Source organism: Cryptomeria japonica, chromosome 5 (genome assembly GCF_030272615.1).
Source record: "Cryptomeria japonica chromosome 5, Sugi_1.0, whole genome shotgun sequence".
Classification (NCBI taxonomy): Eukaryota; Viridiplantae; Streptophyta; class Pinopsida; order Cupressales; family Cupressaceae; genus Cryptomeria; species Cryptomeria japonica.
In genome coordinates this window covers 402,572,548-402,599,965 of record NC_081409.1, presented here as the reverse complement: position 1 = coordinate 402,599,965, position 27,418 = coordinate 402,572,548, and positions in this window count along the sequence as shown.

Genomic DNA, 27,418 nt, shown 5'->3' with positions numbered 1-27,418 from the left:
TCCGGTACCTCCTAACGCGCTCGAAACGGTGTCTGTGATAAGGAATAGGCATTTTCTCTCCAGAGCAAATTTTCTTTTCTTCAAAGTCAACAAAGCACAAATGACTTTAAATGAAGCCCTTTTTCCCTTTTATAAGAGAAAAATGAAATTAGGGTTAGCCAACTGGACCGGTAATATGGTCGCGGTCTCCCCTATACCAAAACATTTGTAATTTATCGGGAGATGAATCAATTTACACACTTTCTACATGCACAAAATCCTACACATCATACAAACTTCATCAATTTAAATAAAAAATTTTCCAAAAAAATATTGATTCATCTCCCGAGGGGGCATCACATCAAACATCGAATCTGGGGCATCGCATCAAAACTGAGACACGACTGGCAAATCAAAGGAGCGACACAACAAAAATTGCATTTGATCATAAAATCACAAAAACACATCATTTTCTTTGAAATAACATGTGCACACACGTCACTTCAAAGAGGGGCAAAATGTAGACGTATAAAAATGACCACATTCCTAAATGAATATTTTATGTTCATTTCCGTATTTAATTAAATCCAATTTAATTAAATTATCCACATTCTTCTATTTAATTAAATAAATTATTCAATTTATTTAAATTAAATTCACTATACCATTTAATGAATAAATCATTTTATTCAATTAAATCCCCCTATCCACTTTTAATTAAATTCAAATTTAATTAAATAGTTATCCCAAATTGAATAAATCTAATTTATTTAATTTCTCCAAATTATAACCAAATTGAATGAAATCATTTAATTCAATTAAATCCTATTATCCCTCCATCCACTTGCAAAATCCCAAACCCCTTCCTAATCCCTTCTAGAATCTTCTAATCGCTTCTAATTAACCTAACCCTCCTCTAAATTTTGTCACATCCCTAAGCAAAGGGAAGTCACTTCTCAAAAACCTTAAAGTCTTTGATAACCATTGAAGGTTTTCAACCCTCAACCACTAAAACCCTTAAAGTCTTTGAAAACCATTAAAGGCTTCCAATCTTCAACCACTTAATCCCCAAAGTCTCCAATAACCATTAATGGTTAATTCAAACCTTCCCACATGGTTAAAACATTTGTTTTGACTCAACCTCTATCCAACCCAAGGGTCTCATCAGGCCATTAATGCTTTGACCATGATTATCTCTTAATCATTTGCACAAAGGTTTATCCTTGGATTAACTCTTAATCCAGTGGGTAAGCCTAACTTAGACTTGAACCTTAGCCTTTAGATAACCATGAGGTCTTCTCAGGCCTTTAATGCCTCCAACCTCTTCTCTCAACCCAATCTTATGTTGACATTTGTCACCATGTCATTGGTGCCAATTGTGCACATGGATCCCCAACTTTCAAACCTGGCCCTTGATTAAACCTTTCAATCCTGACCATCCATTGCCCTGTTTGTGCTATAAATAGAGCCCTCATTCCTCCATTCTCAACAATCATCTTTCAAATTTGAAGCATCACACTTATGCTCAAATTATTTCAAGCTTTCATATCATTTTATGCTCATCATTTAGCCTCTCTTTAGATCAGAATTAATCATGAATATGCATACTAGAGTAATTTATTTATCATTTTAGTTCAATCATAGACTAAATATAGTATGCTAGGATAGTATTCGTACTAATCTTGTCATCTTATCATTTAGTTTATTGCATTTTAGCATCATACATAGCTTACAACACATCTCATACTAAAATCTAAAAAAAAGCATCTCTCGTTCTCATATTTGCCATTCCTAAACCATTTTGCTCAGTAATCTGAGAGCAAAACATTGGTTTGAGGGACATTGTGAGATAGAGAACCATGGGACCCTCCTTGGGAAGCTGAGTAACACTACGTTACTCCATAGCTTGCATCAAGAAGTCCTGTGTGTGTGTGTGGACTGGTATTTCTCGTAATTTTCACATTTTAAGTTTTATTCGCCCACTTTTCCCGCATACAAATTCTGATCTCTTTGGCAACTGCCATGTCCCCCTTATAATGGGTAGAATGCAAAGAGAAAGCTGGGCGAAGACACAGGAGATGTGGTTTTGGAGTCAAGCATCCCTACTTGATCAAAACTCTCAAAGTTCTCCCCTACCAAGAAATGTAATGAGAATCTTGTTTCGTGGTATTCTCTGTATCAATAGCCACAAATGTGTGATAATGACATGGCTCATAAGGTAGTTCAGATTCATGGAATCTTTCTGTGTCTCTAAACCAAAGCTTTCATGAATACTGGCCTGAAGGTTTTACGACATTGTAATACATGTTACACATTCTTGTAAAAGGTCAGTCGCTTGTTGCATTCCTTATGATTATAAAAGGAATATCAAGGTCGTAAAGAAGGATTTTGTAATTTTCTCATCTCCAGGGAGAGTAGAACTAGAAATGAAGCTTTGTCTTGTCTAGTGTGTAGGATGGTTTCATGGTGAAAGAATGTACACTTTCTTTCAACAGTTTTTCAATTAGTTCATGAATAGACTACTATATTTATTATTGTTGCTAACATTATCTTCATTTGTACATTCAGATATTACATGAATGGTGAATCATAATATTAAGGATATTTTGATTTGTCTTGAAAATTTCATTATCAATGTTTGACTGTGTAGTGTGAATGTGGATTACATTCAAGGAAGGAATTACATTCTATTTGCAAGTTATTGTAAGTCTGGAGTAATGTAATGGATCTATAAAAATAATTTGTGCAACTACACATGAAATTGTGTTAACACTAGGCATTAATGCTCAAGTGACTCACTATTATGAAATTATCTGTTGCTTGGGTTCGCATTATTGATCTCATATTCGACTCCGAGATCTATTTCAGAAATACATCAAAATCAAAGTGCAATTTTCTTTGTTTCAGAAATACATCAAAATCAAAGTCCAATTAAATGTAGAATAATTAAGGCACATCTTTCACATTTTTTTGGAAAACAACCCATATAGAAAGTATACTGCATATCCATTGGAATTAGAAACATACTTTTTAGCACATATGAAATCTTCATCTTAGATTCTAAGCGATCTTTTCACATAGAAAACACTCCTCCCGTCAGAGGACTTTATGCTTGTCATTTTGATGAAGAGTAGCATGGGTATGAATGTTAGCTTGTTCTTGAAGAAAATTTTGAATTTGTGGTTAAATGATTATAGAAGACTGATGAGTTTTGATCCTTTCATTAGGTGGTATGAAGAATTGCATACTAGCATGGAGAGTTCTAATTCTTTGGAAAGGCAAAAAGGTGAAAAGGAATATTTAGAACTTCTAAATTTAGAGCTTCGAGGTTTTTCATAAATTGGTAGTAGTTGAGTTGATCAAGAAGCATTATAAATATTTCCCTCTACACTTGTTCAAGAATAATATCAGAAATGGAATGCCCATATGTAGATGTTTTTAACGTGTTCATAAGATATAGGTTTAATGACATAGGGTGGATACTATTTCAGGAAGGTTGTGTTTATATCAACACAACAGATTGCTTTGTAGCTAAAGGGAAATCAAAGGAGGTAGCTAAAGGGATTTTCAAAGGCCATCTACATTTGTAGCTATAGATGGCATTTCCCTTGCTTCCTACATTCACCCCCTCATCTCTTGAAGCCTAAGAGCGAGAGGGAGCAGGGAAGAGAACAATGAGGACATGGAAAAGTCGGCTCTAGCAAAGAGCATGTTTAGTTAAAATTGATAACTAAAGCCGGACCCCTGTTCTAATTATAATACCCATCTCTGGAGCTCATCCAGTAGTTTTTGTGGAGCTCATCGAATAGTTTTTATAGCTATAATCTTGCATCTGTAAAACTACTCCTCTAGTTTTTATAGTTAGAATCTTGCATCCATAAAGTTATCAACAATGCGATGGTGGTGCGACTCAAGCAGTTGAATTTAAATAGTATTTTATTCTTCACCATGGTACATGATAGTTTCATGATAGTTTTAGTCATATGGTTTGATAAGTTATCCTGTTCTATTTTAGGTTTCATATTGGGAATATATCATTTCCATGTGTATAAAACAAACATATGTCAAATGAGAACATGGCAGTTGTATATAGCTTAAAGTTTGTTTCATTCCTTACTCTTCTAAAAGGAATTCCAAGGCTATAATTAAGAGAACTTTTTGGAGGGAATCTTGGTCTCTTTGGAAAAGGGTATAGTAGTAGTGTCTAAGTTAGAATGTGGAGTCTTCCATAATGAAGAATGTATATACTCCTTCAACAATCTTAATTATTTTATGGTCTGTCAAGACAATTACTACAGATAAAGTCTGTAGAATGTACTTCTTCAATCTCACATGAATAATAATATCAATGGTTTGGTTATTTGTCTTTGCAAATCTCTTGTGAGAGTAAAATTTTGTTTGTGGGTTTATGTACTTGTATCAAAAATTAAAAAAAGGAAGAAGATATATATACTATTAATATATATCACGCAAGGCAACTTATGGTAAGTGTGCATTTAATGAGACATTTATGCTGAAGTTGATCGAATGCCTTTAAATTGGGCATTGGGGTATTACCATATTTTCACATTACATGTTCAAGTTGGAAACACTAAGATGGGAGTGATGGACATGCCAATTATGCTTAGGGCAATGGAACCACAAACAATGTTTGTAGGTGAAGTCACAGATAAATGGTTAGCGGGGGGGGAGGGGGGGGGTCTTGGTGAATGGCCACCCGTACATAATGCATGTGGTTAAGACAATGCTAGGGCTGGAGTTTCTAATGGCATATCATAAGCATAGGGTTAGTTCAGACATTTTGGCCTTTTTTCCTGCCATGCTATTATATATTAGGGTTTCCAAGGAGTGGGTGAAAAAAATCACCCAAATGGTGTTCGAGCATGCATATTTGCATGACATTGATGTGGTCATTGACAATGTGGATGAGAACCTCCTCATTACCCTTCCACAAAACTATTGCATTGGAAGGGTTTTTAAATTTCCAATTGTGCAAACACAAGATGCGCAATTATTGTAGGCACGAAGGAGTGATATACTATGCAATATCAATCCTCATGTATGTAACCAAAATCAAGGAATCCGAGGAGGACAATTGGCATTGGGACTACCTGACCACTGAAGGGTTGGTAGATGAAGATAAAATTGATGAGGAGGATGCAACTGAGATTATAGGGGTGCTAGAGTTGGGGAGTGGAGAGGAATGGATTGAGGATGAAAAATGCGGTGTGGAGGAAACTGCAACAGGTGAAGCTCATGTTAACTACGGACAGGATTGTCCGCTCATCTTACAAGCCAAGAAAGTCAGGGAGGAACGTGAAGCTGCAGAGGTGGCAAGGCAGATTGGGAATGTCTCCTAGCCCTGAAGTATGGTGTAGATGCTTCGTTCTATTTTGATGCTCAAATTTTGTATTGTGGGTTATGGGTTGTTATGGGTGAACATTGGAAATTCTACCGGGAATGTATTTTCAGCTACAAGCCAAATACTATTGTATCTTTTTTTTTTAATCTTAATATAATGGGTGCTGGCCCTACCCAACTATTCACTTATCAAAAAAAAATTGTTCAAATGATTTATTTTGGTGAGTCTTTATTATTTTGGGGGAACCAGAATATATTATAATGGGTGTTGGCCTTGCGCAACTATTTACTATTAGGGTTTATTAGATTGCCACTTTCTAGACCTACCAGTAGGTAATATGACATTTTATTGATTTAAAGCTTAAAAAAAGATTACAAAAATATTGGAGTCATCAAATAACCTCCATCCAATCATCTATACCCGCCACCATCAAAGCCAACTCTAAAAATAACCCTAATACCCACCTCCCATCCTCTTCTTGCGAGCACTCTGCATATCGCCTTCTGCTCATCCTCTTACCAGCGAACAAAGGGTAGTGGGTTCGCAGGCTCCGCCGACCCTTCAGAAATGATGAAACCCACTCTTGGACGAACCCACTCCCAAATTGAATCCATCCCTCCTAGGTATTCTACCGCAATTAAAGTTTGCAAGGCTCTCTTCACCTTGTCCGCATCCTCTTTAAATTATAATACCCACGCTCTGCTATGAATGTGTTGTTCGAGCTTTGTTCTACAATCAATCCGCACGATTCGATATTAATTCCACCCCTATAAGTGAAAATGAGGCACTTTTTGATTTTAAATTTATTCATTACTTGGATTTAAATACTAGATTAATTTATTCACTTGCAATATCAAACTACTTTAATTTTTATCTTTAATTTTCTTTTGGCTATCCATATAATGAGTTGCAAGTGCTAGTTAACTATAAGTTTGTAATTAATTAATCAATCAACTTAATGACCGTTGGATGATCATAGATCAATGACATAAGCTCTATTTTAGCTTGAATTTTTGAAGGACAATTTAGGTTTCTTCAAAATGTCACCGAAATAGAGATAGGTATGCACATTGTCTAATTAACTATTATAAATTGTATACTTAATTAATGAGGAGGATAGATTGGGCCAATCCTTTTCGACATGTCCTTTGACCTCCAACATGCATAATATTATTGGTCCACTTAATAAGAGCTTGACGTCAGCAGGGCCCATGTGTCATGTGTGCAGCGGGGCTGTGAAGTTAAGGTGAAAGAGCATCTTCATCTAAATGCGCAGTCGTGCAGAGATCCAGACCGTTGATATCAAAGGAAGTGCACGATGAGGTAAAATATGAAAGTCATTAATTTTAATTTTTATTATATTTATATTGTGAGTGTGATTCTCACCATGGTTTTTCCCATGCTAGGTTTTCCAGGTAAAAATTATGGTTTTCATGTGTTTGGTGTTTTTTTGGTTTCATCTTGCATTGATGTTTAATTTGTTAATGATAATTGATAAGTACTTGTGATTAAAGAAGTTTAGGATTTGGTTTAGACTAATTCACCCCCCTCTCAATCTTGTGGTGTTTTCAACATAAAGGTTAGGTCATAATCCATAGCATCATATTCACAAGCATATGGATTAAGATTATTACATATAGGCATCATAAATACATCCATAATCGTCTATAACATCATAGTATAAAAATGTGTGTGTGTGTGTGTGTGTGTGTGTGTATATATATATATAACCATCACATAATAGGTACATACATCTATGTATGCTAAATATTGACCTATTTGTAAACCCTAAAGATCCAACCATTAACCCTAGATCTACAAACTAATTCAACAATTAACCAACAGAGAACTAAAAATACATGCAAATAAAATGAAATAAACAAAGTATAAATTTATTCATTACTTAGATTTAAATATTAAATTAATCAATCAACTTAATGACCATTGGATGATTGCAGATCAATGACATAAGCTCTATTTTGGCCCGAAGTTATGAAGGACAAGGGTTTCTTCAAAAAGTCATCGAAATAGAGACATGTTTGAGCATTGTCTAAAAATTAATTAACTATTATAAATTGTATACTTAATTAACTCTAAGTCTATACTTAATTAATTTTAATCGATGACATAAGCTCTATTCTGGGCCGAAGTTGTGAAGGACACAAATTTCCTCAAAAAGTCCCCGAAATAGACGTAGAGACACGTGTGAGCACCGTCAGGAATGAAAGGTTTCAATAAATGAATGTTTTTAATAAAATAAAGAAAGAAAAAGAAATGAATTTTAACCTTGGTTTATCCCTTTGAGGAAGCTATTGAAATTAAGGGAGATAGGTGTCGTGGAGGTGGAGATTCATCTCCACTTCCAAGGCAGGGGATTGGTTAGCTTCAACCATCCATAGTTGTTTTCCCCAAAGGATATGTTCTAGTTCAAACTTGAGATATCGTGTGGAAATGGGAGGATCGTTCGGAGAATAGGATTGGTGGAAGTCGGACAAAGATGATTGAGCATGCGTAGGAGTTGGACATGGGATTTAGTCAGATAAGGAATATTAGTACTACTGTGGCCTTTGCTGGTTTTGATAGTTGTATCATGAAGTTGATTATGGGTGATTTGGAAGGAACGTCTCTTGGGCCTAGAACATAGGTTTATAGTAATTTTTCCTTTCCCAGGTCTATCCATGGAAGAATCCAAAAGGAGTTGGGCTATAAATGGGAGGGAAGATGGATCTGAAAGTTATCTAGATTGATTGGGAGAGCCATGCTGGAGGCAGACATCGAGAAGCTTGTTGTAGAGGAAAGGAGTCATCATAGGGGAAGCATGGTTCATCATTTTAGGGTGAGTTGTATGTGCATAGATGAAACTCTACAAATGCAATGTAGATGGTTATTTCATATGAATGAAAGAGTGTTTGTCACGGTGAAGAGATTAGTCGAATGCATGCTTGGTGTAGGCAGGCACTAGAGTGATGGATTTGTATATGAGGTTGTAATTAGCCCACTGGTAATGTTATAGATTCCAGGGAGGTGTGCATCTAGAGGATTGAGGGGTTCATTCGAGCAGTTAATGGGCATGCAGTAGCCAATTCCATTGTGGAGGAAGCTGACTTGGGGACTAGTGTGTTTCGCACCTTTTTCAACCCCAACAACAATGTTTTATGGGACTCCAAGGATGATTCAGAGGAGGATGGGTCTGTTTGGTCTGAGGAGGAGGATGAGGAGGCTGTTAAGCATAAGGTAGAAAAGATATAGAAAATATTGTTCATTGAAGAAGCTTGGGAGGTTTATCGGGTAGGAGTGATAAACAATAACTTGGCTCCATTTCAGAGGATAATTGATAGGGGGATAATTGGCTCTCGGAGGCTTCCAATGGAGTTGTGATGGAAATTGGGGAGGAGTTGGCCATCATTCTACAATATATCTAAGGGGGATGAGGATATGTGTTTTTCTATTTTTTGGGAGGGGGTGGTCTCTAGCATAGGAGGGTCTGTTAATAATGGAGGTCGGATGTAATGGGTAGTGTGTTAGGAAAATATGATGTTAATATCTATGTAACTTGGTTTGATTTTAATATAGGGAGATATCCCCATAAAGATAACACTTACCAAAACAAAAAAAAATGGTCAACCAGGGAGATTAAAAAATTAGAATCTAGATTCGGGGGTGCAAGAAAGTCATTTCAAATTCAAAATTTCAGGTAAGTTCCTAAGAGAAATATAGAATGAACTCAACAATGCAAATAGATAGAGATGAGTTCAGACTAATATTATAACACTTCAAAAATAAGATCACTTACCTTTAGGTCACTAGCAGTCGCCAATGCAATCAATAGCAATGGTTGTTCCTAGTCTAAAACTTCGCTAGTGATCCGAATCGAGAGCTCAGAACCGACCAAATTGTGTAGAGATAAATTTGATCTTTGATTGTATTTATACCAATCCTTATTTGGTGATTTTGGTGGGAATTTTATATGGTATACAAATATTTGGTGAATCACGCTTAACTATAACACGTCTTATGTAATTTTCAAGGCGATTATGGGTCATCCAATTAATCAACAATTATAATAGAGTTGGTGAAAAATGGGATGAATTGAGACACACTTCCACAAAATACCAGGAGAATTGGGTCCTCCTGGCCAATAAATCTTTATATGGATATTGGCTCGGTCTATTAAGATAACCTCAAAAAGTGTAGGTGAAAATATTGAATTTACTGTGTGAAAAACGTAGATTATATTGACAAAATCTTGATAGAGATACAATTAATTACATAAAACAATGGGTGATTGGGCCATGCATTTGATAGATATTTATAAAGTTTGGGCGACATGGCCACCCCTGATCGATACAATATATTCGCCATTTTCCAGGTTGCCGACGTGAAATATTTGCCATTGGCAAATATTTGCCACTAAAGTATGCTTTGGAGGGACTAGGAGAAATAATGGGATCTTGAGGTGGAATATGAGGAGTGAGGGGATCATTTGGCAAGATATGATCTTGTGGTGAACATGGAGGAATAGGACATAGAGATGAAGGGATAGAGAGATCTTGAGTAGGATATGGAGGGATAATGGGATCTTGTGGTAGACATGAAGGGTAAGGGATACTTTGATCTTGATTTGGAAGGGGATCATTAGATTCCATTTCAAGGGTGTTCTGCTCTTGATCTTGAAAGGAATCATTAGGAAGAATGGAAGGCATGTCATGATCTTCCGTAGGAAGTGGAATGTCAACGTGACTTGTAAGGACACTTTGTTCTTGAGATGGAAAGGGATCATATTGGATAGGATGGACAGGAATGATGGGATCATCATGAGACTTTGAGAAGATGGGATCCTGGTCAACAATTGGATGGGATTGGTCATTCTTGATATCTTGATCTTGCTTTGTTTTTGGACTCATTTCTTTGTGATCTTGATCATCCTCTTGACATGGGATATGATTTTGCATATGTATGGGGGATTCTTGAAGGATTCAATGTTTTGACATGAGGAAGATGGACTTGGCATGTGACTCTCTAGAATGGGAGCATATGGTGGCATTGGGTTTTGCATTTCTAAAAAATGGAAGGGACTTGCATCATGAATTGGACTATCTTGGAAATCTATTGTGGATAGCCCCTTGGGAGGTTGTATCATTTGATGGAGATGGTGTGGATTGCTCTTCTGAAATTTTAGGGGATGAGGAAATGGTGGGAGATATGGAGGCTAATTGAGGAACAATCTCTTGATGGAAGTTGGGTGTGTCATTGGTATGGTTACTTTGAAATCAACCATTGTTAGACATGGGTAGATGATCATGTTCAGAAAGAGTGTCTTGCTCATTGTGTTTTTGTATTGATTCTTGGAGAGACCTTGTGAGAAGGTTTAATAAGCGATTAGTTTTTGAGGAATATGTGAATGATTTTGAGGCTTTGAGAAGGTTGGGTTTGGTTGAATGAATTTTCATTTTGAATTTCGTTGAATGGGATTTAAATGTTGGGTTGTTATGGTCTCATAAGAAAATGAAGGATGTCATGATAATGATATTGGTTGAATCAGAAGAGAAATGGTTTGATTAGAGAATGAAGGTTGGTAGGATTGCATGGCCTCATAAGAGAAGGAAGGTTGGCATGATGATAATTCTCTTACAATTGGAGGTATTGTGGCTCTCACTTCCCTCATCATTTTCTCTAACCAATCGCTATGGTTATTAGGACTAGTCATGTTTTAGACAAAGATTATGATGTTTGAAATGAGTTATTTTTGAAGCAAGAAGACACTTGATAAGCATAAAAGGTAGATAGGTTGTTTGACTCTGGATAAAAATAGAGTAAGATTTAGGGGGCCTAAATTAGCCCATGTTTGAATTTACTAGTCATCATATTTGAAAATGCTTGTATACAAGTACAAACTAGGTTAGAAAGTGGATAATACTTGTTGGGGCCCCCCACTGCAATAAAATACCTCAAACAAAGTGAACAGATAGAGATCAGGTGGCACTCACTCCCCCGCATCGACATTGGCAAACCTTTTCTCTTACCTTGAAGGTTAAAAAATCTTGTAACTGAAGAATTTTTTGTTTCACAATGAAGGGTATCTATGAGGTACAATCTATACTCCCTGAACCAACAAGTATGGGATTTTCACTTCTAAACACAATTGGTTCATAGTGGATGATCTTTGGGGGATTGGCATCAATACATGCATCAATGACTCACTTAAGAGCCTATCCCAACCCTATAAAAGGGTTTGATATACTTCACACGAATGTGGGTATTGTGGAATTATCGGTATAGATAAACATTGCCAAGTTGTCTATAAATTTTTCCTCAACCATTTATACAACAGATCGAAGGAAAACACCGCTTAGACTCATCCCTTGGGCTGAGTACCTCTTTTCCCACCAAGGCAGGATCTTTTCTAAAAAAAGAATAAAGATGGGCGACATTGTCACTTTTCTCTTACACCCAAGATCTTGGAGGCAAGGGGAGATGGCACTAAGCACAATAGTAAGTCCACCCTACGAAGTGCAAGCAGACAAGACAATCAAACAATCATTCATTCCATCATGAAAAACCAAGAGTTATCTACTCTAGAAAAAACACAAGCACTCTGTTTCATATATTGCCTTTGACAACCTCTTGTAGGAAATGAATTAATAGTTTTAGATTCAAATTATTTGAAAAGCATTTAATAATATTGCTACATAAATGGATTAGTAACACAAAGCCTATATCTTATTGAAAAAAAGTGACATGCAATCTGATGCATGGAAAAGTGGACAAGCCAAAGACAAGGTTCAAGTGTTAGTATGTTAGTTTCCAACCATAAATCCCAAAATAAATGAACTAAAATATTTCACATACATATCAAAAGAGATTTAAAAAGCACACAAATGAAGCATGAATAAAATAAAAAGAAGGGAGAAGAGCCTCCCTAAGTTGCTCCCATGATGCCTTTGTCGCTTCTCCCTTGTTTCTCTCCTCTCCAAGATCCAAATGAGTGTAGCTCTCAGTTTTTAGCACTAACCATGGATGCCAAATGAAGATTCAAGATGTTTGAAAATGATCTTCCTGTTGCTATGCAAATGCTAGAAATAAGATTGCTATGAGAAAGCTTAAGTGTCTATGCTAATGGAAGTAGAGCAATAATGCTAAAAGTGCTTCCTCTTTTTGCTTGAGGAATGAGGCTCTATTTATAGGCAAAATAGTGGATTGGATGGTCAAGATTGATCTAGTTTGTGGAGGGCTAAGATTGCATGATTCATGATCCATGTGATGGTTTTCAACCTAGTCCCATGATGACAAGTGTCAACATGAGATGGCTTGAGAGGGTTGGGGGTTAATTTTGGTTTAGGATTGTGCAAATGATTAGAAGAGGCATTAGGCTAATTTAAAAGGTCTTAGAAGAATCTAAAAGGAGGTTAATGAGCAAGTGGGTTTGACAAGTGAGTGAGGATAAATAGGCCTTTTAATTAAAATAAAATTCATTTATTTCAACTAAATTGTGCAACTTGCATTTGGAGGAGAATGCAAGTGGATGGGGAGTTTTAAATAAATATTGATTTATTTAAATAGGGATTTGATTAGGGTTTTTAAATAAATACTTAATTTATTTAAATGAGGGGAAAAGGGGGAATTAAATAAATTTATTAATTTATTTAATAGATGGGACTATAGTCAGTAATTAAATAAATTTATGAAATTAATTTAACTAGGATATAAGAATAGGCTAAGGTGAATTAATTAAATGTAAATTTAATTAATAGAGGAATATTAGTGTATTAAATAAATATTAAATATTCATTTAATTAGTGGATATATTTATGTGCCTACACAATAAAAAAACAACATGCAAGAAAAGCAACATACAATGAAAAAGAAACATGCAAAAAAAACATCATGCAATCAAAAAAGCAACATGCAAGCAAAAAAGCATCATGCAAACAAAAAAGCATCATGCAAACAAAAAAAAATATGTAAGCAACATGCAATCAACAATGCAACATGCAACTAAAAAAATGACATGCAAGCAAAAAAACATGTAAGCAAAAAAACAACATGCAAAGAAAAAAAGCAACATGTAATCAAGAATGTGACATGCAACTAAAAAAGAGACATGCAATTAAGTGCTTTATGTGACATTGTATGATTGGCTCATATTGTTGTTCATTCACCTCCTAGATTAATCTAGATGAGAATTTGTCCAAATTAACCCCCTAATTAATCTAGATGAAGAACAACTGCCCATTTTAATTAAGTAAGAATTTGCATGAGGATTAATCTAACTTAAATGCATATTTTCATGATGTGTAGATTTATTAACCCAATTAATCAAATATGATGCACACTAAGAAAAATCTAGATGGAATGTGCGAAATCCTGCAAGTGTGTCACAAATAGGATCAGATGTGTTGAAAATAACCCGTCACACATAAGACACACAAATTCATTAGCATAAAAATGTTCACGCCGAGTTCACCAGATGTAGACCATAAAAAATCAACTTGCAAGGAATATAAGAGCAACCACTAAAAACTCAAATTACTTGCAAAGATCCTAATCTAACAATAGAGAAATGAATTCAAATCATAAATGAAATTCAAATTAAAACATCAAACCATTGAATTCACGGAATCTCCATTGCCTTCTCTTAATTTTCTTGAAAATAGCTCTCAGATTTCATGTGCACATAAGAAAAATGAAAGCTTGAAAATGATAATGATAGCGAGAAAATATTGAGGATAATGATTCTAATTATGATTGTGGCTAGGTGAAATGATAGAAGAAAATGGGTTTAAATAAAAATTATGAATTGAATGAATGATTGAGATTGAATTCATCCCAGAAGGATGAATGACCAAGATTGGATGAGAGAAGATGAAGATAAGAGAGACTAGAGAAGAAAATGGAAAGTTTCTAATTTAAGATGAGCATATCTTATTTTTCAATTTAAAATGAAGAAAATAAAATAAGTTAGAAACTCATTAATTTTGTAAATCAATAAAAATAAATAAAGATATTTGTTTCCATTTTTGAATTTGAAGAGAGATTTTCAATTAAATAATTTTAAGAATTATTTAATTAATACATATGAAAATAATTAAATAAATAATTAAATTTATTTAATTATCTAGAAAACGGTAATTAGTATTTATATTAAATAATTCAAAATTATTTAATAAATGTGGAAAAGTGGAGAGAAATAAATGAATTTGAATTTGGAAGAAATTGAAATCAATTTGAAATGAGCGATAAATGAAATGAAATAAATTTGGAAATTTATTTAACTGAGAGGACACCATTAGCCAATTAAATAATTAAAGAAATTAGTTAATTGTGGGACTTATAGTAGAAATTCAATTTAATTAAAAAATTAAGATCATTTAATTAAAGTTATAATTACAATTAATTAAATAATAAAATTATTTAATTAATATTAGAGAGAGAATGGTTAATGGTGAATTGATTATGAAATTGGAGGAATAATGTAGATTTGGAAGAATGAAGATGAAATAATTAAATAATTAAGATTGTTTAATTTTCAAGGATAATAGTTAGTAAAATTGATGTTTGCAAGCATGGGATAATTTTAGGTGTCTAGACATGGTTTAGCTCTTGGTGAATTGATGAGCGTACATAATCACTCATTGCATGACTAGAGTATTTGTAATAGAGATTGTATAAACTAGAAATTGAAAAATCTCATTGAGGAAGCCTTGTAAAGTAATCAATCCTTTGAAAAAATTATCATCTTGTATTGCTATAGATAAACTAATGAGTAACTAATCTTATATCCAATTATGATAGTAATCACTGCCCTCATCAAAACCAATATAATTCTTCACTCGTATTGATGGTGTGGCTTACGTAACCCAATCTTGAATAATCCTCCCTAACTAATTATCCTATGCAAACCCCCATGATTCCTATATCCTACCACCAAGTTCACCTATGCCATTGGTTGGTCTCTACTACGTAGAAAAGATTGATGCAGTAACACAATGCATTCTTTTCGATTGGGCAACTAATCCCACATGGAGTAACATAATATCCTAAAGTAGACTCATTTAATTATCGATTGGGGATACATATACTTGGATGATGCTAGAACTATATGTGCATCAGAGGACTCTTTAGCTATCTATCAATTGCATAAAGGGAAATACTAACCAATAAAAGCATAAATAACATTGAAATGGAAATTCTATCTGTTCAACAATTGTTGTGGGTAACTTGATATGTGACTCTACAGTGGCTTTGAGTAAACAACATAACGATTTGGTAGCAACCTAGACTCTAACTATCAACTATGTTAACAAATTGCATAACTTAAATAAACTATAACAACAACACTACAAAAGTAGTAAAAATGTAACTAATGCTTTACATAAATGAAACTAACTAAGAAAGAGAGTTACGCTACCTCAAGTGGCCCTTGCTTGAGGAGATGTAGCCTTGTGTTACAACGACCCTTTAACTTAGATCACTACTAATGAATTCGCTTTATTAATATTTATAAATGCGTAGCAATAATATCAGTAATATTCTTAATTGCTCAAAAATATAGCTAAGAATGTAATCTACATTACAATGTATGTTCAACAACATAATGAAAAATTAAAGAAGAATCAACTTAGGTACAACTGTACTAAACATTATGCAAGAGTGAAACAATTACTCCTCCAAACTAACTACAACATGTGTCAATCCTCCCTAGTACTGAGGATGACTTATTCCAAAGAGAATCTGAAATAATAACTAACTCTAACATGAGTCTCAATCTAACTTAGACTCTTTATTCAAATGACAACAACAAATCAAGAATGTGCAATAATCATTCATGTGGATTTACAAAGCATAACACCATCGCTCCACAAAATTCTACAATCCTTTCTTGCATTTATTTGGTAGGACAAAGTCAACACAACTTCACTACAACCACATTTTGGTTGATAACCCTTTGAATTCATCCTCACGAGTAGTGAGGCAAGATCTCCTTTGGCTTCAGGTTGACTGTGATCTCTTAAGTTGCATGCTAGTTTCTCAAAACAAACATTTATTCATATTAATCATCATTTATAACACATTGACAATGTATCAACCATATAAATTCTCATAGCATATTCATATATTCACATGTCATATATATCATTAACTATATAAAAGTATGGTTTAGGATATAGTTTAAAGAATATATACAAGTTTGATAAAGTAGTAGCAAAGTAAGTGAAATAGTAACAATTCACATAACTCCATCACTCCATAGACCCCTACAATCTTTTCTTGCATTTATTTGGTAAGACAAAAGTCAACACAACTTCATTACAACCACGTTTAGGTTGATGACCCTCTGAAATCTTCCTCGAGAACAAGGTAAGATCTCCTTTGGTTGTGAGTTGATTGTAATCCCTTAAGTTGCATGTTATTTTCTCAAAACAAACATTTATTCACATTAATTATCATTTATAACACATTGATAATATAACAACCATAGAAATTCTCATAACATGTTCATATATTCGCATATCATATATTGTTGGATATTGCTGAGAAGTTTGCTGGAATGATGTTTTGTCATTGATGCCAGCATATTCTTCTGTGTATTCCAGTGTTGCAGTCAGATTAAATGAGTTGGTTTGGCCAGTGTGTTGCAGTTGAGTTGTCGTGGTTTAATGGGTTTAGAGATACTTATCTATAGTTGATTCAACAAAAGTTTCAATGGTATGCATGATTATTTGATCGAGTCATGAGGTCCAAAATTATGGTTGGTTGTTCAGTTGTTTGTGTTGTTCAGTGTTCTGGTTTGTGCTCTCCATTGCTCCAGAATTGCATTATCTTGGTTTGTGGATTTGGTAGAGTGTTTGTGATGTTCATATGTGTCCTTAATTTAGATGGTTCATGTTTTAGAAGTCCGCACGTGAATCTTTCAATTTGACAGTCAGTTCAGCGTGTGTTCTTGAGGTTTGATATATTGATGATGGAGATTCTAGTAAGTAGTGTTGTTGTAGTTGTTTCTATGGTGATTCACATTACTTGTGGATGTTTCTAGTTTGGGTCCTATCCGTGTTGATGGTCTGCATTGATTGTTGTGCGTTTTATTGATCATTTTCTTGATCTAGTGGAGTTCTTCATGTTATGCGACATTCTTGGTGATTGTAGCATGTTGCGGATGTTTGAGGCGTAATTCTAGGCGGTATTTCTTGCATGCGATGTTGGTTTAGGTCCACAATATGTCTTAGCCAACATTGTTTTGGTCCGCATATGTTGTTGTAGCATGTGAGGTTATATTCTTGTTATTTGTGTTGAGGGTTGAGTTGACCTTGAAATATAGGTTGTTGTTTTGTATAAATATATGTAATATTCATTTGTGAGATGTATTTGTGTTGTATCTGCGAGTGTGTGATCGATTAAGTGTGTGAGTGAGTGTTTAGATCTTTCAGAAGTGTGAAGAGAAGAGTGTGGCAGAGCAGATCGGATTGTGCTTAACCAGAACTATAACCAGGCATGTGGAGATGTTATTTCATTAGTTCATGATCCTCTAGATGTAATCTGAATGTTTATTTAAGGCAGTGAGCCTTCCCTAGGGTTGTAGCCCTTCTTATTTTGTGATTTGAGCAGTGAGCTCTAGGCAGTGTGCCTGAATGCATGTGCATTCCCCATTGAAATATTTCATTTACTCCTAATAAGGTATTATCACATCGTGGGTAGGTTCCCACCATGGTTTTTCCCTTAACTGGGTTTTCCATGTCAAAAGTCTTGGTGTTATGTGTGTTATTGATGCGGTGTTGATTTATGCTTTCATTGCTAATTATCAAATTTGAATTTAAGTTTGAATTATGTTGAGTTTGTGAGAAAATTGATTCACCCCCCCTCTCAGTTTGTTGCCTTGTTGCCAATAATTGGCATAAGAGCTAGATCCTCTGGAAGAAGCTTGACCACTTGAGGAGATACGGGATGGAAACCTTTGCTTTAAAGAATGATAATCTGAAATTTGATGGAACAAATTACATTCTTTGGAAGAACCAAATGGAATGTCATTTACGATGCATCAGTGAAGACTATTGGAAGATTACTAAGAATGTGTATAATGCTCCTCAGAATGGTCCTACCACTCCGGATGAGATAAAGGAAGTTGAATTCAATATTAGAGCTAAGGAAACATTATTGAGTGCCTTGTCTGATTCTGAGATGTCTAATGTGATGGATTTGCAGACTACTAATGGGATATGGAAGAGGCTAGAGACTTTGTATAAAGGTGATAGCCATGTGAAAGTTGCTAAGTTGCAAAGCTTGACGGGAAAGTATGCGATGCTGAAGATGGGTGAAGATGAGAATATTAGCTCCTTTATGCAGAAAGTGAATGAGCTTGTTTTGAACAACATATGTGCCCATGGAGTATTGGAAGAATTTGAGATTGTGGCTAAAGTGTTGAGATCCTTGCCTCCTGCTTACAAGCACAAGGCTGCTACTATTGTAGAAATTAGGATGGTGACAAATGTGACTAGAGACATGCTAATTGGTAAGATTGATGCTTCTGAGTTGAGTGAGTTTGGTGAAGCCCCTCTTAAGTTTGAATTTGCATTCAAAGCTACTGAATCTGGGAAGCAGAAATATGATCTGAGAGAAATTTCAATAAGAGTATCTAGATATGAGAAGTAGATGAAAGAGCTTGAAGCCTTGATCACCAGAAGATTGCCTAAAGGTGCTAGAAAGTATGAAGGAAATTTGCCTCTTAAATGTTTTTCATGCATTAAGATAGGACATTTTGCCTCAAGGTGTCTAGAAAGAGTTTCTAAGAAGCCATTTAAGCCTTATAACTCTAAATATCATAAGAAGTGTTACTTTGTTGTTGATGAAGGTGTGACAAATGATGAGTCTGATAAGGGAAATTCGGGAGATGAATCGATGTTCATTTCTATCAAGGAAGATGATCTAGTGATTACTGATTCTACTAGCTACATTATTGAAGAAAAAGATTTGGTTGCTAAAGTTGAGAAAGATGAATGGGTTATTGACAGTGGTTTCTCTCATCATATGACAGGTGATAAGAGTAAGTTTGTGAGTATGGAAAAGTATGATGGTGGTGTAGTGGTGTAGGGGAACTAGGACATGTGTCTAATTCATTTTGACATGTGTCTACATCATTTTAATTCATGGTTATGTTAGGAATAGAATGTGCAATGTGTGTGTTTGAAGGCCTATTGATTAGGTCTAGGCAATGTAATAAGCCTTAAGGCCCCAAGGTGTGTCAACTTGGTCAAAGGCCTTGTATGGGAATTTTATATGTATTTTTGGTGTTTAGGGGTTTGAAACATGTGGTAGGTTCATTCTTTACCTTTTGTGTGAAGGCAAGAGCGAATTGTAGAAAGTTGACAAAAGTTGCAAAGTTAATAAGTCTTAAGCAAGTTTTCTTGCAAGATTTTGAAATGTGGTTATCCCAATGGTTAGTTGGTTGATTGTATGCATTGGAGGTAGTTGTAGGATTTCCTTGGCATTATATAATCCTAGAGGAATGATGCCTACTAGTTAGAGATGATATTGAATGAATTTCTTGTCTTCAAAGCAAACTGTTATTGTGATTTCTTGCATTCTTCTTGAGTTTTCTGTTCTTGCATAATTCCCTGTGAATGGTGGGCATGAATTAAACATTTGGAAAGTTTTAGTAGAGGTTCACCATCCATTTGGAGTTTATCTAAGGTCTTGAAGCCTTCGAGTTTGGAAGAAACTGAATTTACTATCCCACTGGCCTAACAAAACCCCCAAAACCAGGGTTTGGATGCAAACAGTGACACAAATCAACATCTCTCTATGGGATCAATCTGAAACTTGGGAGGATGTTGATTTGATTTATATAATATATGTTCCTGGTGGTTTTGGAGACATGAAGTGCCATTTGTCTTTCCTAAGATGATGCCCTAGGCTTGACATCGCTCATGTGGCAAGCCTGTGCAGTAGGAAAAGAGAGTGGAAACCTAGGACAACAAATTGAAGGATGGTCAACCTTGGCATGAGAAGATACCTTGGAAAAGTTAAGACCCCTGGCAAGTGTTATCATTTCATTCCTTTGTGACTGGTGAAGCTTTTGAGAGCTTAAACCCCAATACCAGCTATAAGATGCTAAATAGGGTTAGCAGGGTTTGGCCATTCGTACTCAAAACCCAAATACAAAAGTTTGGAATCTTGTAGAATGCACAAAAGGGTATTCAAATATCAAATTTATTCAGGGGGTTATTCAGGTAGGTTGTGAGACAAAAAAGAAAAGTCCAAATGAAGGGCTAATTGCTTGTAGCCCTATTTCCTAGGTCCAAAAGGGGAAAAGATAAAGGGCTAGTAAACATCCATCTAAGGGTTAAAGTTTAGTGAAAATTCCATATAACACATGTTCAAATACCCACATAGGTTAAATTCCACCTTTTGAGTAAAGATCCTATTGCTTCGGATTTGGGGTTGTTAGGTGTCCTTGGTTGAAGGGTTGGAACCTTAGGGGTAGGAGACTCCTTGTCAGTTGTGAGTTGTCCTGAGTGTAGAGATCCTTGGGAAGGATCTAGGGAAAGCTCTAGAAACCTTGAGGAGGTTAAAGACATTGGTCCATTGGGTGATACCAAGTGGAGACCCTTTTTGAGTAAAAACCAAGAAATTGATATAACATCCCAAACCCTTTGCATCATGTAGTGAGATTTGGAGATGACAAAGATGCTATAATACATGGTACATGTTCTATTTCTCTTGATGGTAAGCATAATACTAATGATGTTGTGTATGTTGAAGATCTAAAGTATAATATTTTGACTGTTGGATAGATGGTTGATAAGGGATATGATTTGCAATTCAAGAATGATAAATGCAAGATCTTGAGTAGCTCCAAAACGGAAATTGCATCAGGTACAAAGACTAAAGGTAATATCTTTCACTTTAATGCTAGTGGTAAAATTTGTTTGATTTCTTAGGTTGATGAAAGTTGGTTATGGCATAGAAGGATGTGTCATGTAAATTTTGATTGCATGGTTAAGATAAGTTCCACTAGAGCTATAAGAGATCTGCCTAAGATTGTAAAACCTTCTAACTTGGTATGTAAGGTTAAATCATTCAAAGAATCAGATAATAGGTGATAAGAATAAAGGTGTGATGACTAGGAGAAGAATTGTTGAAGAGTATTTCTTGATTTCTAAGATTGAACCTAAAGATGTTGATAAATCTTGTAAAGATAAAAATTGGGTTAAAGCTATGGAAGAAGAGTTGAATTAGATTGAAAAGAATAATACATGGAGTTTAGTTCCCAAACCTAAGGATAAGAATGTAATTGGAGCTAAATGGGTGTTTCAGAATAAGTTGGATGAAAAAGGTGAAGTTGTTAGGAATAAAGAAAGACTTGTTTAGAAGGGTTATTCTCAGATGGAAGGTATTGATTTTGAGGAGACTTTTGCTCTGGTAGCTAGAATTGAAGCCATTAGATTGTTTCTTGCTTATTTTTCTTACAAAGATTTCAAAGTATATCAGATGGATGTCAAGTCATACTTTCTTAATGGTGAGCTAGAAGAAGAAGTCTACATTGAGCAACCAAACGGTTTTTAGTTGATAGATCATAAAGATATGGTTTGTAGGTTGAAGAAAGCACTGTATGGATTGAAGCAAACTCCAAGAGCTTGGTATGCCAGATTGGATAAGTATTTAATGAATCTTGAATTCAATATTTAAGGTACTGTTGACAGTAATCTGTACTTCAAGATTGATAATGATAACATCTTGATTGTTGAAGTTTTTGTTGATGATATTATTTTTGGTGGAAATGATGGTTTGTGGAAGAAGTTTGTTGATGATATGCATAATGAGTTTGAGATGTCTATGATAGGTGAGATGAAATTATTTTTGGGATTGAAAATTACTCAGTTAGATAAAGGTATCTTTATATCTCAATCTAAGTATGTAAAGGAATTGTTGAAGAAGTTTGGTTTAGATGATGCAAAGCCTGTTGGTACATCTATAGTGACCGAATGTAAGTTGACAAAGGATGATGATTCTCTGAAAGCAAATCAGACTACATACAAATCTATGGTTGGTGGTTTGTTGTATTTGACTCAGACTAGACCAGATATTATGAATGTTGTTTGTCTTGTTGCTGATCCTAAGGAATCTCATGTTATTTCTATGAAGAGAATTTTTAGATATTTGAAAGGGACATTTGATTTTGGTTTGTGGTATCTGAAAGGAAATAAAAGAGAAAGAAAATTAAAATAAATCCAAGTAAGTCTGTTGATTGAAGTAATGTTACCAAAGTAGAGAGCAACTTGAGAGAAATCACCCAAAACTTGAAGATGAGACACGAGCTTTTGAAAGGGGAAAAGAAAAGAAAAACCCCTTATGTATTATGAATGAAGGCAAAGCTGAGAGAGAGAGAGAGAGAGAGAGAGAGAGAGAGAGAGAGAGAGAGAGAGAGAGAGAGGCTCATTATAATGACATCCAAAGTGAATAATGAGAGGAGAAGCATCTCTTAAATAGAGATGAGAAGAGGAGATACAAAGTAACTCCCAAATATATGAATGCCACCATTCATAATGTGTGTACAACGTGTCAAAATCCTCTTAAGGAGGACAAACTAATATTCCTTAATAAAGGAAAATAAAAGAAATGACTTGTCCTCACACATGTACTAGAGGACAAATTACATGTAGGGATTCCAAATGAATATCCCAAACTAAATACAAATAAACCTAAGCCAAGTAAAGATTAAATATTCTAACACCCCCCCTTAAGCTTTACTTGGGGAGTTTACATCAAACCCTTCAATGGGTTGCAAACCAAGATCTTACAATGAAATTGAAACTTTTCTTTACAAAGTGGATTTGTTAAAATATCTGCAACTTGATCTTTTCCCTTGCAATATAGAAGTGAAACTTTCTTGTCTTCAATTTGTTCTCTAATAAAATGATGTTGGAGAGAAATATGTTTGGTCCTTGCATGGAAGATAGGATTCTTAGCCAAGGCAATGGCACATTGGTTGTCACAATACAAAGGTGTTGGATCTTTTTGAGGTAGCCTCAAATCTTCAAGCAATCTTCTAAGCCATAAGGCTTCCTTAGCCGCATTAGTGCATCCTTTATATTCAGGTTTGATGGAACCAAGGGAAGTAGACTATTGTTTCTTACTATTCCAATAAATGGCACCTAAACCAACAAAGAAATAATATCCACAAGTAGATTTCCCATCATTGGGATCTCCCCTAGATCTGAATCAGTAAATCCTTTAAAAGTAAAATCACAATTTGCATCATAAAATAAACTAACATTAAGAGTTCCTTTAGTATATCTCAAAATTCATTTTGCAACTTAAAAGTGAGTTTGTTGAAGTTTAGACATGAATCTAGAAACTAAACCCACACTATAAGCAATATCTGGTCTAGTAAGAGTTAAATAATTTAAACTTCCAACTAATTGTCTATATAAAGTAGCATCAACTAAAGGAGTATTCACATCAAGCATTAATTTTGTGCCTAATTCACATGGAGTAGAAACATGATTAGCATAATTCATGTTGAACATGTCCAAAATATCTTGAGCATATTTACTTTGAGATAGAAAAATACCATTACTTGTTTGCCAAATTTGCATTCCCAGAAAATAATGTAAAAGTCCTAAATCAGTCATATGAAACTTTTGATTAAGTTGAAACTTAATTTCAGAAATTAAATTATTGGAACTTGAAGTTAGAATTAAATCATCTACATATAAAATAATAATCACAATGTCAACTTCACTATGTTTAATATATAAATTTGGATCATTTTTGCGTCTAATGAAACCTTGAGAAAGAAAGAATGCATTTATCTTAGAATACCATTCTCTAGGAGATTGTTTCAAACCATAAATTGATTTCTTTAACTTGCAAACTAAATGTTCATTACCATCCTTAACAAAACCAGGAGGTTGAGACATATAAATTTCCTCATGTAAATCACCATATAGAAAATCACTTTTAACATCCATTTGATGAATAGGCCAATTCATATGAAAAGCTAAAGCAAGAACAAGCTTAATAGTAGGCATTTTAGCAACATGAGCAAAAGTTTCATTATAATCTAGGCCTTCAATTTGAGAAAAACCTTTAGAAACTAATCTTGCTTTGAACTTAGTAACTTCATTATTTACATTCAATTTAGTTTTATATAACCACTTACAAGAAACAATATTTTTGCCTTGAGGTAAAGGAACTAAATCCCAAGTTTGATTAGCAAGCAAAGTATCATATTCTTCTTGCATAGATTTTTGCCAATGAGGTTGATTTATAGCTTGCTTAAAAGAATTATGATCATTTAAATTCATAATAGTAGACATCAAAGCAAAATTGCAAAATATTATTCTTCTAGCCTTAAGTTTATACATTCTAGCTAAATAATCGTCACTTTCTTGAATCAAAGTCTTAAACCATTTAGGCTTCCTTTTAGAAGTAATAGAATCATCACTAGAAGAAGAAGAATTAGGAGTAGAATTATCATGATCATCATCACTATCACTTTTAAAAATAGAAGCATTAGGAGTAGGGTTGAGAAGAGTAGGGTTTAGAGAAGGAGGTTTGTCCTCCACAACGACAACCTTACTTTCAACAAATTCATTATCTTGCACATTAGAACAATCATGGATACCATTTTCAGCAATACAAACATCTCTAGCAACTTTAACTTTTTTAGTGATAGGATTGTAAACTTTATATGCTTTAGAATGTTCATCATAACCAACAAATATATAAGGAGAAGATTTAGAATCCAATTTGTGCCTCTTTTGTTTAGGTGTATGAACATAAGCAATGGAACCAAAAATCCTTAAATGCTTTGAATTGGGCTTTCTACCAGACCAAGCTTCTTCAGGAGTTATATCCTTTAAGGCTTTGGTAGGTGTTCTATTAATGAGATAAGTAGCACAAGCCATAGCTTCAACCCAAACTTTATAATGCATATTCTTAGCATGCAATAAACATCTAGCCATTTCAACAATGGCTCTATGATTCCTTTCCGCTACACCATTTTGTTGAGGTGTATAGGGAATAGTAAGCTCATGTTTAATACCAAAAGATTTAAAATAACCATTAAATGCATTATTAACATATTCCTTACCATTATCAGTTCTAAGGATTTTAATCTTAAAACCATATTGCCTTTCAACAAACATATGAAATTAAGTAAAAACATCAAGAACTTGATCCTTGCTATGAAGGAAATAGATCTAAGTTCTCCTACAAAAATCATCAACAAATGTAAGTGCATACCTTGATCCTTGGATGGAGGTATTCTTCATGGATCCCAAAAGGTCACTATGAACAAGGTACAATTTATGAGTTGCCCTCCATGATTGACCACGAGGAAAGGGCTCCCTATGCATCTTACCACTCATGCATCTTGTGCAAGCAATTTTAGAAGGAACAGTGCTAGGAAATCCATCTACCATATTTGCTTTTTGCATCAAGGCAATATTATTAGAATTTATGTGGCCAAGTATTTCATTCAAACATTAAAATCAATGGTAGTAAGCAAATAATACTTTGAATGAGCAAACTCATAAAATTTGAATAAGTTATCATTGTCCATTTTAGCATTAGCAAAAACTTGGTTATGCTTTGGATCAATGATATAACACATATCCTTATAGAATTCAATCTTATAATCCTGATAAAGTTTAGCAATAGAAAGGAAATTTGATTTTAATTCAGGAACATAAAGAACATCATGTAATTTACCATTAGGAACATTGAAATCACCAATAGCTTCTACTTTACAAGTATAATTGTTGGCAAGTTCAACATGAATATTTGAAGTATCAGGATGCATAGAATCAAAATTTCTTTATGAGAATTAACATGTTGAGATGCACGAGAATCAATAATCCATTCAAGAGGCTTTGAAACATTGTAACTACAAGTAAAAGCATGATGAGATGAATTACCATTATGATTACCTTTCTTATAATAAGGTTTGTGTTGTTGATTATTTTGGTTCATTGGCTTTTTACCATTTTGTTTCTTAAAATAATTATTAGTCACATGACCATCCTTACCACAATACGTACAATGGGGCCTCTTAGAATAATTATTCTTTTGATTATTATTAGAATTGTTATTATAGGATTTAGAATGAAATTTATTATTAGAATAATGTTTATTATGATTATTGGATTTAAAATGATTATTATGATTTTGATTTTTGGACATAAAAGCATGTTCACTACTTTTAAGAGTACCAAATTGAATTAATTTAGCTTCCTCTTGACGTAATAAATTACGAAAAAAATATCATAAGTTAATTGAGTAGCTAAACTAGGAATAGCAAGCTGAGCATGAATATTAGTAATAAATTGCTGAAATTGACAAGGAAGCCATTTTTTAAGATTAAGATGAATTAAACATATATCAGCTAGTTTAACTCCTAAACTAGTTAATTGACTATTAATAGAATCAAAATTTAATAAGAATTCATCCATGGATTTAAAATCTGTATACCTGACATCTTCGAGTTGATCTTGAAGCTGAATTTTTCGGGGTTCATTTGATCTATCATAAGTTATTTTTAAAATTTCCCATGCTTCATATGCTTTTGTACAATTTTCAATAAGAACATACTATGTCGACTTGAATTTCATCCTCAGAATGCTACCTGCAACAAGTTAGTTTCACAAAATACCAATAGAAATGCTACAAGAAATCCAAACTCAACCAATGAAACTACATGAAATACATAGGAAATAAAAATACTAATATTACCTTCATGTTTTATGTCTCATTATGTCCTAACTTCACTATTCCTCGTTGCAGATGGTGTGCTCTCAGACAATGCACTGATAGCTTCCAAGATGGCATATGAAGAATGGACTGATAACTGATAGTTAACAAATGCTATGATATGAAATACTACACGATTATGCTGAATGATTATGCTATTTTTCTTCAAGATTAAAACTCACAGATGCATAAGTTTTACAAATGATTTGCTTGAAAATGCACTTGAAGTCTAACTCTCTCTCAACTGAAGCTCTTGATTTTATAGACTTTGAGAGGATGAGATGATGTGGCTTAGATCGATGGTCATGATTAGATCTGCATATTTGGATG